The sequence below is a fragment of the Cavia porcellus genome, unplaced genomic scaffold (assembly GCF_034190915.1).
Source record: "Cavia porcellus strain 051 isolate PalLab524CR breed Dunkin Hartley unplaced genomic scaffold, mCavPor4.1 scaffold_32, whole genome shotgun sequence".
Taxonomy (NCBI): domain Eukaryota; kingdom Metazoa; phylum Chordata; class Mammalia; order Rodentia; family Caviidae; genus Cavia; species Cavia porcellus.
In genome coordinates this window covers 12929447-12940527 of record NW_026947515.1, presented here as the reverse complement: position 1 = coordinate 12940527, position 11081 = coordinate 12929447, and the positions used below count along the sequence as shown (strand labels likewise).

The 11081-nt window shown below is 44.6% G+C and overlaps 1 long non-coding RNA gene across 1 annotated transcript; it reads right to left on the bottom strand.

The window, feature by feature from the left end:
* Nucleotides 1-393: 393 nt before the first annotated feature.
* LOC101788661 (uncharacterized) lies at nucleotides 394-6976 on the bottom strand. The gene is made up of 3 exons (XR_010045334.1): nucleotides 6869-6976; nucleotides 800-918; nucleotides 394-668 (listed from the first exon to the last, which is right to left on the bottom strand). It is a non-coding gene; the product is annotated as an uncharacterized LOC101788661 (long non-coding RNA).
* Nucleotides 6977-11081: the final 4105 nt, after the last annotated feature.

Genomic DNA, 11081 nt, shown 5'->3' with positions numbered 1-11081 from the left:
GAGAATAAAACCAAATAAGACAAAACAGAATAGAGTCAATCAAAACAAAAGGCTGACCATGGTACATGATTTTAAAAAAGTATGAGGAGATCTACAATGGCTACCATAATGCCTCTTCACAAAAATTATCCATACCATGAAGCGTAATAAAATTGAATGAAACAGTACAGAATAAATCCAATAAAAACAAAACAATGGAGATAATATAGGACCACCAACCAGTATCCCATACAATTCTCAGGGATACTCCAGACAGCTTCTACTTTTAAAGATCTGGATGCTGATCAGATAACAGACCAGGAGCAGAACCTGACACATTGGAAGGCCACAATACTTGTGCCATTGGCTTCTTAATCAGCCCTCTATGTATTCTGCCTCTTGAAATGTCCCACAAATACAGTATTTTTGTCTTGTTTTTTGTTTTCTTTTGTGCTAAATATATGTGGGCCCCAGTGATAGCAAAGCAAACAACTCTTAGGAAAAAGAGGATATTTGGTACCAGATCTAAAAGTGGAACAAGCCTTCCCTTTCCTGCCGAGCAGCCTGGGGGGAAGAGCCTCAGGATCTCTGCGTGGAAGGCCTCCGCGTGTGCTGGGGTCTTCACCTTTATCTCCAGCAGATCATCTTTTCCAAATTTGCTTTTCAGTTGTTGGATGAAGCCAACACATCTGGAGCAGAAGCAGGAATGAAAAGTGGACAAGTGGAAAGGGAAGCATGTCTAAAACTATGCTCAAAACTGCTCAGTTAACCTCTGTCCTGTAGCTTTGGTTCCGCAGGTGGGTCACGTGCAGGCACTCACCTCAGGTGTCCCGACACCATGATGGCCACGTGGTCACACACAGCCTTGGCCTCTGCCATGTGGTGGTCAGGAGGTCCCCCCTCTGTGTTTCTAAAGGTGGCCTGGATTGCTTTCCTATACTGTCAAGGGAATATTTAATGATTAATGGAAGTCTTCTGATTCATTTGGAAATAGTGTAAAGGAAATTTCACAAGGCACAAAAGGAGAAATAACAAATCTAGAGGAAAAAGGAATCAGCAGGGATGAGCACATGCAATTCAGTTTAGACAGGACTATGGGGAACAAGTTTTTACTTTTATTTAGTTTGTAGTGATGGAGATCAAACTCAGGGCCAAGCACTTGTTAGCCAAGAGCTGTCTCACTGTGTCACATGCTCAACGCTAAATCAAAGACTTTAACTTAAGGAGAGATGTGGGGAAAATCTTGATGGAAGGGTACATGAAGAGAAAGTTTGAGCAAAAAGATGTGTGCATGAGAAGACTTATTAAAGTGAGCAGCACTTTAGAAGTGCCAGGATCTGGGTGGCTGAGAAATAAGACAGAATATGTCTAAATGAAAGTATTCAGAACCCCCAAACTCCAAGGCCAGCTAGGTGCCCCAGCTGTGAGTCACTAGTTACCATACAAACAGAACACTTTTATACAAAACAAGGTCACACAAATAGGTTAAATACCGAAAGAGTACTAAATTCTGAAAAGCTTATTTTTTTCCTTTCTGTGACAACTGGTATAAAGTATCACAAAAAGATTTTTTGAACCAAATATTAATTCCTAATTACATGGATAATTGTTGGGAGCCGCAGCCCCGAGCCCGGTCGCCTCACTTGGCGGACGTGAGGCCTGTAGTAAAGAGTAAAGCCTGAGGTAGATTACCCCTCCCATCGAGCACGTTAGTTTCCTGCTTACCGCGTAAGCAACCCGCTCAACAATATAGTCTGCCTGGCAACTGATGATGTTAGCCAATCAGCTTGCCTTGCTCACTTTAACATGATTGGACACTGTATCCGTATATATACTGGTGCCACCCCTGGGGGGAAGAAGAAGCCCGGAAGTAGAAGCCCGAAAGGAGCCGCGGGGAGCGGACCAGAGGAGGCTTCGGCTGGGAGCGATCCCAGGGCAGGCTGTACGGAGAAGAAAAATAAAAAGAAAAGGTTGTCCACTGCCAGACTTTGTCGTGTGTCCTTCCTGCCGGCCGGGAGCGGACATCGACATTTGGAGGTCCGCACGGGGACTGATCACCCCCGAGACGTGACAGCGGACAACGCTCCAGTACAGAGCTGCGAGACAGGTGAGTTGGGGATAAGCCTGGGCTCTGGGTGGCGCGCACCTACAGGGCTTTTAGACTCCCCTCAGGCTCACGCGTAAGTGGCGGATTCCTTGGGCCTCACGCGGTGAGTAACATATTAAAAGATGGGAAACATGCTAGGTAGCAACACTAAGAGCGAGGGTGGTTGTGGAGAAAGCTCTCAAGAGCTTACAAAAGTACGCAGGGTATTTGAGCAGGCCCAGTCGGGGAGCTCCCGAGAGGGGCCCGTCAAGGGGAACAAAGATGCTAAGGAGAAGGACGGGGCTCTAGCCTCGGAGTCGTCTGACTCCGAGGACGAGGGAAAGTTGAATGGCAAGGAGGCCAAAGAGACCAGCTGTCAGGAGCCTAAGTCGCTCGATAAGGAGTCGCAGGGTTCTTTACCTTGGGGGCTGTTCCCGGAAGCGATCCCTCGCCACGAGGCGGCCGCGTGGGAGCTCCCTCCCCTTTCGCCAGAACAGGAAGTGATGCACGGGCCCCCATTTTCCGCCCAATCACGGCCGCCGTCTTATGCTCCGCCGCCGGCGGGTCGGTATTTTTACAGGCGGCTTTGGCAGGGGGGACGCTTGTCTCATGAGGTACATCCACTTGGGATAGATAGTGGCCCCTACGGGATATTTCCTGTACAAGTAGCTATGGGCCAGGGACACAATGCATGGGAGCCTTTTGAGATAAAGCAGATTAGAGAACTTAAAAATGCAGTTACAACCTTTGGGCCGACTGCGCCTTACACCATTGCCATGCTGGAGAATCTGTCTTCTGGGCCCCTCACCCCCGCGGACTGGATTCAGCTGGCAAAGGCGTGTCTGCCCTCGGGCAGTTACCTGGATTGGCGAGCCTGGTACGCAGAGTTCTCTGCAGAGCAGGCTGAGAGAAACGCCAATCGGGGAAACCGGGGGTGGAACAAGGAAATGCTTATGGGAGAAGGTCGGCACGCTGATGATCAGACTCAATTCCCCGGCGCTGTCTATGAACAAATCAATGCCATAGGGCTCCGCGCCTGGAAGCAAGTAAGTGGTGCCGGAACAGCCTCCTTGTGTCTTTCAAAAATAATTCAGGGTACCACAGAGCCATTTGTTGACTTTGTGGCCCGAATGCAAGATGCTGCCGATAAGATATTCTCTGATCCGGGAGTGGCTCGACCGCTGGTAAGGCAGCTGATTTTCGAGCAATGTACAAAGGAGTGCAAGGCAGCGATAGCTCCTCATAAGAACAAGGACCTCAACGCCTGGATTAAAATATACAGAGAGATAGGGGGGCCGCTCTCCAACTCGGGAGTGGCTGCTCTCCTGGCCGCGGCTGTACAGCAGAGGGGACCTCGCGGGTTAGAAGGGAAATGTAAGGCTAAAGGGTGTTTTGCCTGCGGGGAGCCAGGACACATTAAACGTCATTGCCCAAACAATACAGATGCTAGGCCTCGCCCTAGGAATGAAAAACCATATGTTTGTGGGCGATGCAAGAAGGGATCACACAAAGCTGAGGAGTGTAGGTCGGTCTTTGATGCTCAGGACAACCGTATTTGTGGACGAGATGCTAGAGGGCCAAAAAACGGCCAGAGGGGGCCCCCTTCACAGGCGGGCCCCCGCCCCAGAGACAGGACAGCTCAGGATGGCAGCCTTCAACAAGGGCCACCCCTGGGTCAGCAGGTGTGGACCTCAGTGTCGCCTCCAGACTTATACAGAAGGTCACCATTAGGACGGATGGCGTTAGGACCCTAAATGACATGCAAAAGCTATTGGGAGACATTAATTAGATTAGGCCATATTTACATATACCAAATTCAGATCTCAAACCTCTGTTCGACCTTCTGAAGGGAGACCCAGATATAGCCTCCCACAGGAGGCTCACTCCTGAGGCAAGAGCTGCCTTACAGAGAGTAAAAAAAGCCTTAGGTGGGGCTACCTTACACAGAATTGAACCAGGGCGACCCTTTGATGTCTGTTTGCTACAGACTAGTCTACAGCCCACAGCGGTGATTTGGCAGAAAGGACCACTACTGTGGATACACCCTAAGGTCTCACCTACAAAAGTCATAGAGCATTACCCGGAGGCAGTCGCTTCATTGGCCCTTGAAGCGCATGATAGAGCTGTCCAACATTTTGGCTCAGGACCACAAGCCATCCGAGTACCCTATACCGCCAGCCAGATCAAGACCCTGGCTGCCTGCATAGATACATGGGCCATTCTGAGATGTGTTTTCCATGGAGATATAAACAATCAATACCCTAAAGACCCTATCTTGTCATTTGTCACTCAGCACCCTATAATTTTTCCAAAGGTTACTGCCTCTGAGCCATTAGTCCCAACAACTACAATATACACAGATGGCTCCAAGACGGGGATAGGCGCCTATGTGATCCTAGGCAAGCCCCCGGTTACCATACAATTTAAACCAGATCAGCCTCAGGTGGTAAAACTGCAGATCGTTAAAATGATTCTTAAACGGTTCTCAAAACCCATTAATATTGTCTCCGATTCTAGGTATGTGGTCAATGCTATGCAAGTGCTTGAGACTGCCGGTTTAATTAGATCCACTTCCACAGTGGCTGGGCTGTTCCTGTCTATCCAGACATTGCTTCAAAACAGACACCATAAGGTCTTCACCACCCACATAAGAGCACATACATCCCTGCCAGGGCCTATGGCACAGGGGAATGCGGCTGCTGACACTGCCACTCGCCCGTTATGGATTTTTACCTTACTAACACCAATCGAGCGAGCCCGTGCCTTCCATGATAAGTTTCATGTCAATGCCAGGACACTAGCAAACCATTTCCATGTTTCCAGAGCAGATGCACGAGATATCGTGCGACTATGTGACTCCTGTGCCACATACAAACCTGCCATACCGATGGGAGTAAACCCTCGAGGTTTGATCCCTGGTGATGTTTGGCAGATGGACATCACACATATACAGGAGTTTGGGACTCTTAAATATGTTCATGTTTCCACAGACACCTGTTCTCACGTCATATTTGCAACAGCAGAAACAGGTAAAAAAGTGTCTAATGTGATCAATCATTGCCTGGCGGCTTGGGCCGCATGGGGCAAACCAAAAATATTAAAAACTGATAATGGACCAGCCTATATAGGCAAAGCCTTCAATGAGTTCTGCAAAATGATAGAGGTTCAATTAAAACATGGTATCCCATACAATCCCCAAAGTCAAGGAATCATTAAAAGGGCTCATAGAAGCCTCAAAAAAATTTTACAAAAACAAAAAGGGGGAGTAGGCCAAGGCCTGGCCCCAAAGGCACGATTATCCATGGCACTATTCACACACAATTTTTTAAATTTAAATAATGATAATTGCTCCCCAGCTGTGGAGCACTGCAACCCTTCCCCCAACCATAAAGGGTGGGTGAAGTGGAAAGATGTCCTGACAGGACAATGGATGGGCCCGGATCCAGTGGTCAGCTGGAACCGAGGCGCGGTTTGTGTTTTCCCACAGGAATCGGGACGAGAACCACTGTGGGTACCGGAGAGACTGACACGGGCAACAAAGCCCTCGACTGAAGATCAGACCTGCCCTACCGGAGATCCATCACGGACCAACCAACAAGATAAATAAAAATAGCGGTAGCCCAAAATGGACAAGAAGATCCTCAGGCATATACATGGCTCGCTCGCCTAGCCTACGACCGAGTCTAGGGACGGTGAGCTTCCCACACTCCTCCTCTAAAAAATTATGACATAGCTGGGTAGGAGAGTCAATGACGGGTAAGAGCGTACTCCCCCGGTGCGACTCAACCTAAGCCAGGCCCTACCCCATCCTGCACGTAAGCCGCTGGACTGTTAGATGCTGCCCAGGTCTAAATTTCTCTCCGAGGGGATTTCTTTACGGAGAGGAAATGAGTGCAAGCTTGTGTGCATCCAGGTTCCGTCCAGTTTGTGCCTGGCCCTAGAAAAAGGACGAGGGCCTCAGGGCCTTGACAGACCATGGGACGGCCGACCAGGGTCTAAGCCAAGGACCTACGGTGGGCCTACACATAGGGCATAAGCCTCTGCACCCAGTCCAGAAAGGGCTACGATGCACACATTCATAAAAAATAAAAAAGGGGGAGATGTTGGGAGCCGCAGCCCCGAGCCCGGTCGCCTCACTTGGCGGACGTGAGGCCTGTAGTAAAGAGTAAAGCCTGAGGTAGATTACCCCTCCCATCGAGCACGTTAGTTTCCTGCTTACCGCGTAAGCAACCTGCTCAACAATATAGTCTGCCTGGCAACTGATGATGTTAGCCAATCAGCTTGCCTTGCTCACTTTAACATGATTGGACACTGTATCCGTATATATACTGGTGCCACCCCTGGGGGGAAGAAGAAGCCCGGAAGTAGAAGCCCAAAAGGAGCCGCGGGGAGCGGACCAGAGGAGGCTTCGGCTGGGAGCGATCCCAGGGCAGGCTGTACGGAGAAGAAAAATAAAAAGAAAAGGTTGTCCACTGCCAGACTTTGTCGTGTGTCCTTCCTGCCGGCCGGGAGCGGACATCGACAGATAATATTTGCTATTCTAAAAAAAAACAGTTTGAAAGAAAGTTTTTGTTTTGTTTCTTTGGTGTGTGTTTAATAATATTAACAAAATCTAAACATCTCTCATAGTTATCAGCACTGGCAGCCCGGCTCCTCACCATATCTGCTGCTGGCCCTTGGGCTCCATCTCTCTGGAGGGCCCATCCAGAAGCACCACTGATGGGGCAAAGCACAGCTGGAAGGAGAAGGACGGTGGTTGGCACTGGCTGCTGAACACGGGGACCACACCAAACCTTTGCCTACCTTTCTCTGTATTCCCTCCGGCAGGGTCTTCAATGGCGCCTGCAGCTTGAGCGCCTTCCACCAACCTGAAGGGAACACAGCAGAGCTTCACAGTCTGCTCCACAAGGGAGGTGCAGGAGGACAGACTGAGAGAGAGAGAGAGAGAGAGAGAGAGAGAGAGAGAGAAAGAGAGAAAGAGAGAGAGAGAGGATTTGGGAACAGAATCTAGAATGCAGTTCAGGAAACACTGCTCTGATTCTGGCAACTGATTTGATCCCCCAGGGAGATACAAATTGCATCTTTTAAAACTGTAAGCACATCTCATGGTGTCCAAATAATTCTTGTGCACTCCCTACCTCGTACCTAAATTCTAAATGCATTCAGCAAGTTTGATCATCGGATATGTACTTTTATCTTCAAATGAGACAAGGGGTGGGGGAGAAACTGTGTAAGTCAGCTGAACTCCAAGTGGATCAGTACTTAGAGTTGCCCATCCTAAGCTTCAGAGACCATCATCACCCCCAGGGCAGTTGACGGTCCCTGGGTGCAGAGCAGGACAGGCATGGCTCCCTGTGTATCGTGAAATGGCCACCAGAGTGTCGGCCTTGCTCAGCCCCCTCATAGCAGCAAACACCTCCAGGTGTTCCCTCACTGTCAGGTTGGGCCACAGCACATTCTCCTGAGGACAGTACCCCAGGAACCCCAGGGGGTCAGTCTCACTGTTCCTCCCAGTCGCACCTATGGACAGATGGACAGCGGGCACTGTCAGAGCCTGCATCTGCAGCGCTCCCCTTAGTATTTCTGTGGTGCATTTCTCTTTATTAGTTCTGGCTATAAGCTAGCAAGGGAGAATGAATGCATTCAGAGGATGAACACACAGACCCAAGTGCATGCAAAGATGTCACATTAGTCCGTGTTGAAAAATGCATTTAGATGCAAATTAAAACCACAATATAATATCACCCACTACCTGTTAATAGTAGCTGTTATCAAAAAGACAGTGACCAAGATGAATTTGTACCTTTAGGCCAACAGGACTATGGACTTTTCTGGGGAGGGAACTTTATGTTTTAATTTTTAAAATTTAAGTATTCTGATTTCAAAGTGCATATTTCTCAACTAAGGACAAAGCTTTCCTTAATGGTCACATATTTCAGACACTTGAGCAAATATTGGCATTCCTTACATCAGACTGCAGAAATGTACAGCCAACCAAGGTGGAAGGCAGGTGGACTAAAATACTGATCCAAAACTGAGATATAGCTCTAAAGAAATCAATCATAAGAACCATGGAAACCAGAGTGAACTAAAAGAAAAATAAATATCTACGTTATGTTACTCTTTGAGTCAGTATATTTTCAAATTTGAGATCATGAGCAGATTTTATGAGTTTGACATCTGTTTCATAAACCAAGATAAAATCAATATTATCATTATCATTTCCTCCGAGGCTTCAGTTTCTTTGATTCAACTATGTTAAAAGTGGACATACTTCAGGATCTGATGTATAGATTAAGATGTTTTACTTTCTGTTTTAATTACAGAAAGACAAAACTAAAGTTGGAATGAGTGTCTTTAGTGACAAAACTTTAGTAAGATACAGGCAATCATTAAAGGGAAATAGTTTTGAAATCGAATGAGAACAAAAATGAAAAATTAGAGAGGACTATTTTCTTAGGTGTATAAACAAGAGAAATATAAGCATATAATGAACCTTTAAGTGACATGGGTACAAATATTATAGTACAGAGTTCAAAGATGAGATACAGGCACATGACAGACACATGTTGACTGCTTCCAAACTACTGTACTGACCCCTGAGAAGTCCTGTGCTGTCTCTTATTTTAAATAGTCATTTTCATGGTGGTCACATGACAGTTCCTAAAACTGGATCTCTGATTATATTCCTATTATAAAAGCTTTCACCTTTTCCCATAAAAAAGACAAATGCCTTCAGAATAAACTGGTGAGTATATCACTTAAGATTAGCTTTGGATCAACCTACACATCCATTGTAGCTAGGACACTTGGGTTTTGCCTTGTGTCGTATGCATATGCCACCATGTCTTTACCATTTCTTAGGGTCAGCCTGACTTGTTTTTCCTTCTTGTTTTTTTCTCACCCATTATTTTCTATTTACATCATACTTCTCTACCAATTGAAATGTTTTTCTTCTTTAGGAAATCTTCTTAGCATGCAATTTATTTTCAGAAATTAGCCTTGCACCAATGTCTGAATTTCATAGTTTTTTAAATCACTGTATAGATGTTCTACTTCAGTATAGTATCATACTGTATAAATAATTATGTGTTTATCTATTTGTCTGTAAGGACTCTTTGAAGGTAGATACTGTGGATTTTATAGCTCGTATGACTCATTAGTCTCAAAGCCTGGCACACAGGGGAAGTCAACAAATATTTGTTAAATGATAATTTATTTGGGATATTTAAAAAACACTGAAAGTTAGAAAATATGTATATAATTTATACATATTTTGCCTCCTAATTTTATGGGGGTAATTATGATCTTTATCAAAGGGTTCTTTTTTTTTTTTTTTCTTTTGTACCAAGGATCAAACACACAACCTCGTGTTTACCAGGCAAGTGCTTAAACCATTGAGTTAAATCTTTGGCTCTCAATTTGACTCTCAATTGGCTCAGATTTTAAATGAGAAACTGGAGAATGAGTTTTAAATTTTATCCCTTTTACTAATACTGTTTGTAATTTTCTGAATCTTCCTAAGGTCCTTTAGACCCCTTTTCCCTAAGAAGAATATTAAAATAATTTTCAGGTTTCCTTCAAACTTCAAATTTTATGGTTTAATAATCAATTTGAATGTTTAAAAAAGAACAAGGTAGATATGGAGAAAAAAAGCATACTTAAAATATAAGTACCCACAATTATGCCGTGCAATACCACAATGATAACCAGAAAAATAGTAGAGGTATTTTTAAGTTTGATACTAATTTATTTTATGTGTATCAAAATTGATAAAGTGTTAGCTCTTAATGTCATCATAAAAATAAACACATAGTAGAGATGCTTACAAGATAGAGGCAAAATGACCAGATGCCACTATTTTTTCTTCCACTATGAAAAATGAATGAAATCACATATGTCATGAAGAAATATAAAAAAACATACCTGGCAGGACCAACTTTGTCAGAACTTAGTACATGAGTCAAAGCTTCATGGCAAATTCTGAATCAATAAAAAGTCCATTTCAAGATGCTAGGAATTCTTTCCCATGTTCTGATTTTGCTTTTGCATCACTCCCTGACCAGCCTGGAATAGTCTAGAAGATGGCACCTTGTATTTTCAATGTAGGATGTTGGTTCAGACAGAACACAGCTAACCTTATTTTCAAATTTCTGTAAAAATTTGACCTAATCTGTTTCAGAATTATCTGAAGGACAGGTTCAAGCATCTGTTCCTGCTTCAGCTAATGTAAATTCATTCAGGGTAGAAAAGTGAGAAACATTGCTCAAGAAGAATATAAAGCTAAGAAATCTTCTGTAGCAGTCTAAAGCAAAAACAGAATAGTTGAGCCATAAAACAGATCATTCTGAGTCTATGAAAGAATTTTAAGGAGCATTTTATTGAGAAATAAGAGTGCTGAAAAGCTTCTATATGTACCAAGATATTTAGAAAGTCACACACATACTCAGGCACCATGTGTACCCATGAAAAAATATGAGAATGGGGGCTGGGGATTTGTCAGCAGCATAAAATTCTTGGTTTGCATGGCTGGCTAATCTTTAGACTTCATGCAAGCTCGCCTAGGTGTTGGAGAAGTTCCAGCACAGAGCTTATCTGTGTAGGAGAGAAGATGTTTTTTGGGGGGCAGGGGATTTAGCTCAGAGGCATAAGCACCAGTCTTGCAAGCTCGTGGTCATGAGTTAAAAAAAAAAAAAGATTTTTTGAGTCTCTGCTTCTCAAGGAAATCTCTTGCAAAAACACTAGTTGAACTTGATAAAGGAACAGAGATTTCAGTTACCACATACAACTGAGTATACAATCTGTAATGATGTTTTGGAAAAATATTCTAACCCAAAGGTGAAACAGCATGCAATAACTAAAACTAAAAAAAGTCTAAACAAAGGAGGGAACCTGTTATCTAGACTTACCATATTAGATATTCATATGTCCGTATTTTCCCCCCAAATCTAAAACAGAAATAGAAAAATGCGTCCTGTATTCAAAGGAAGAAAATAACAAAAATAGTATCTGAAGA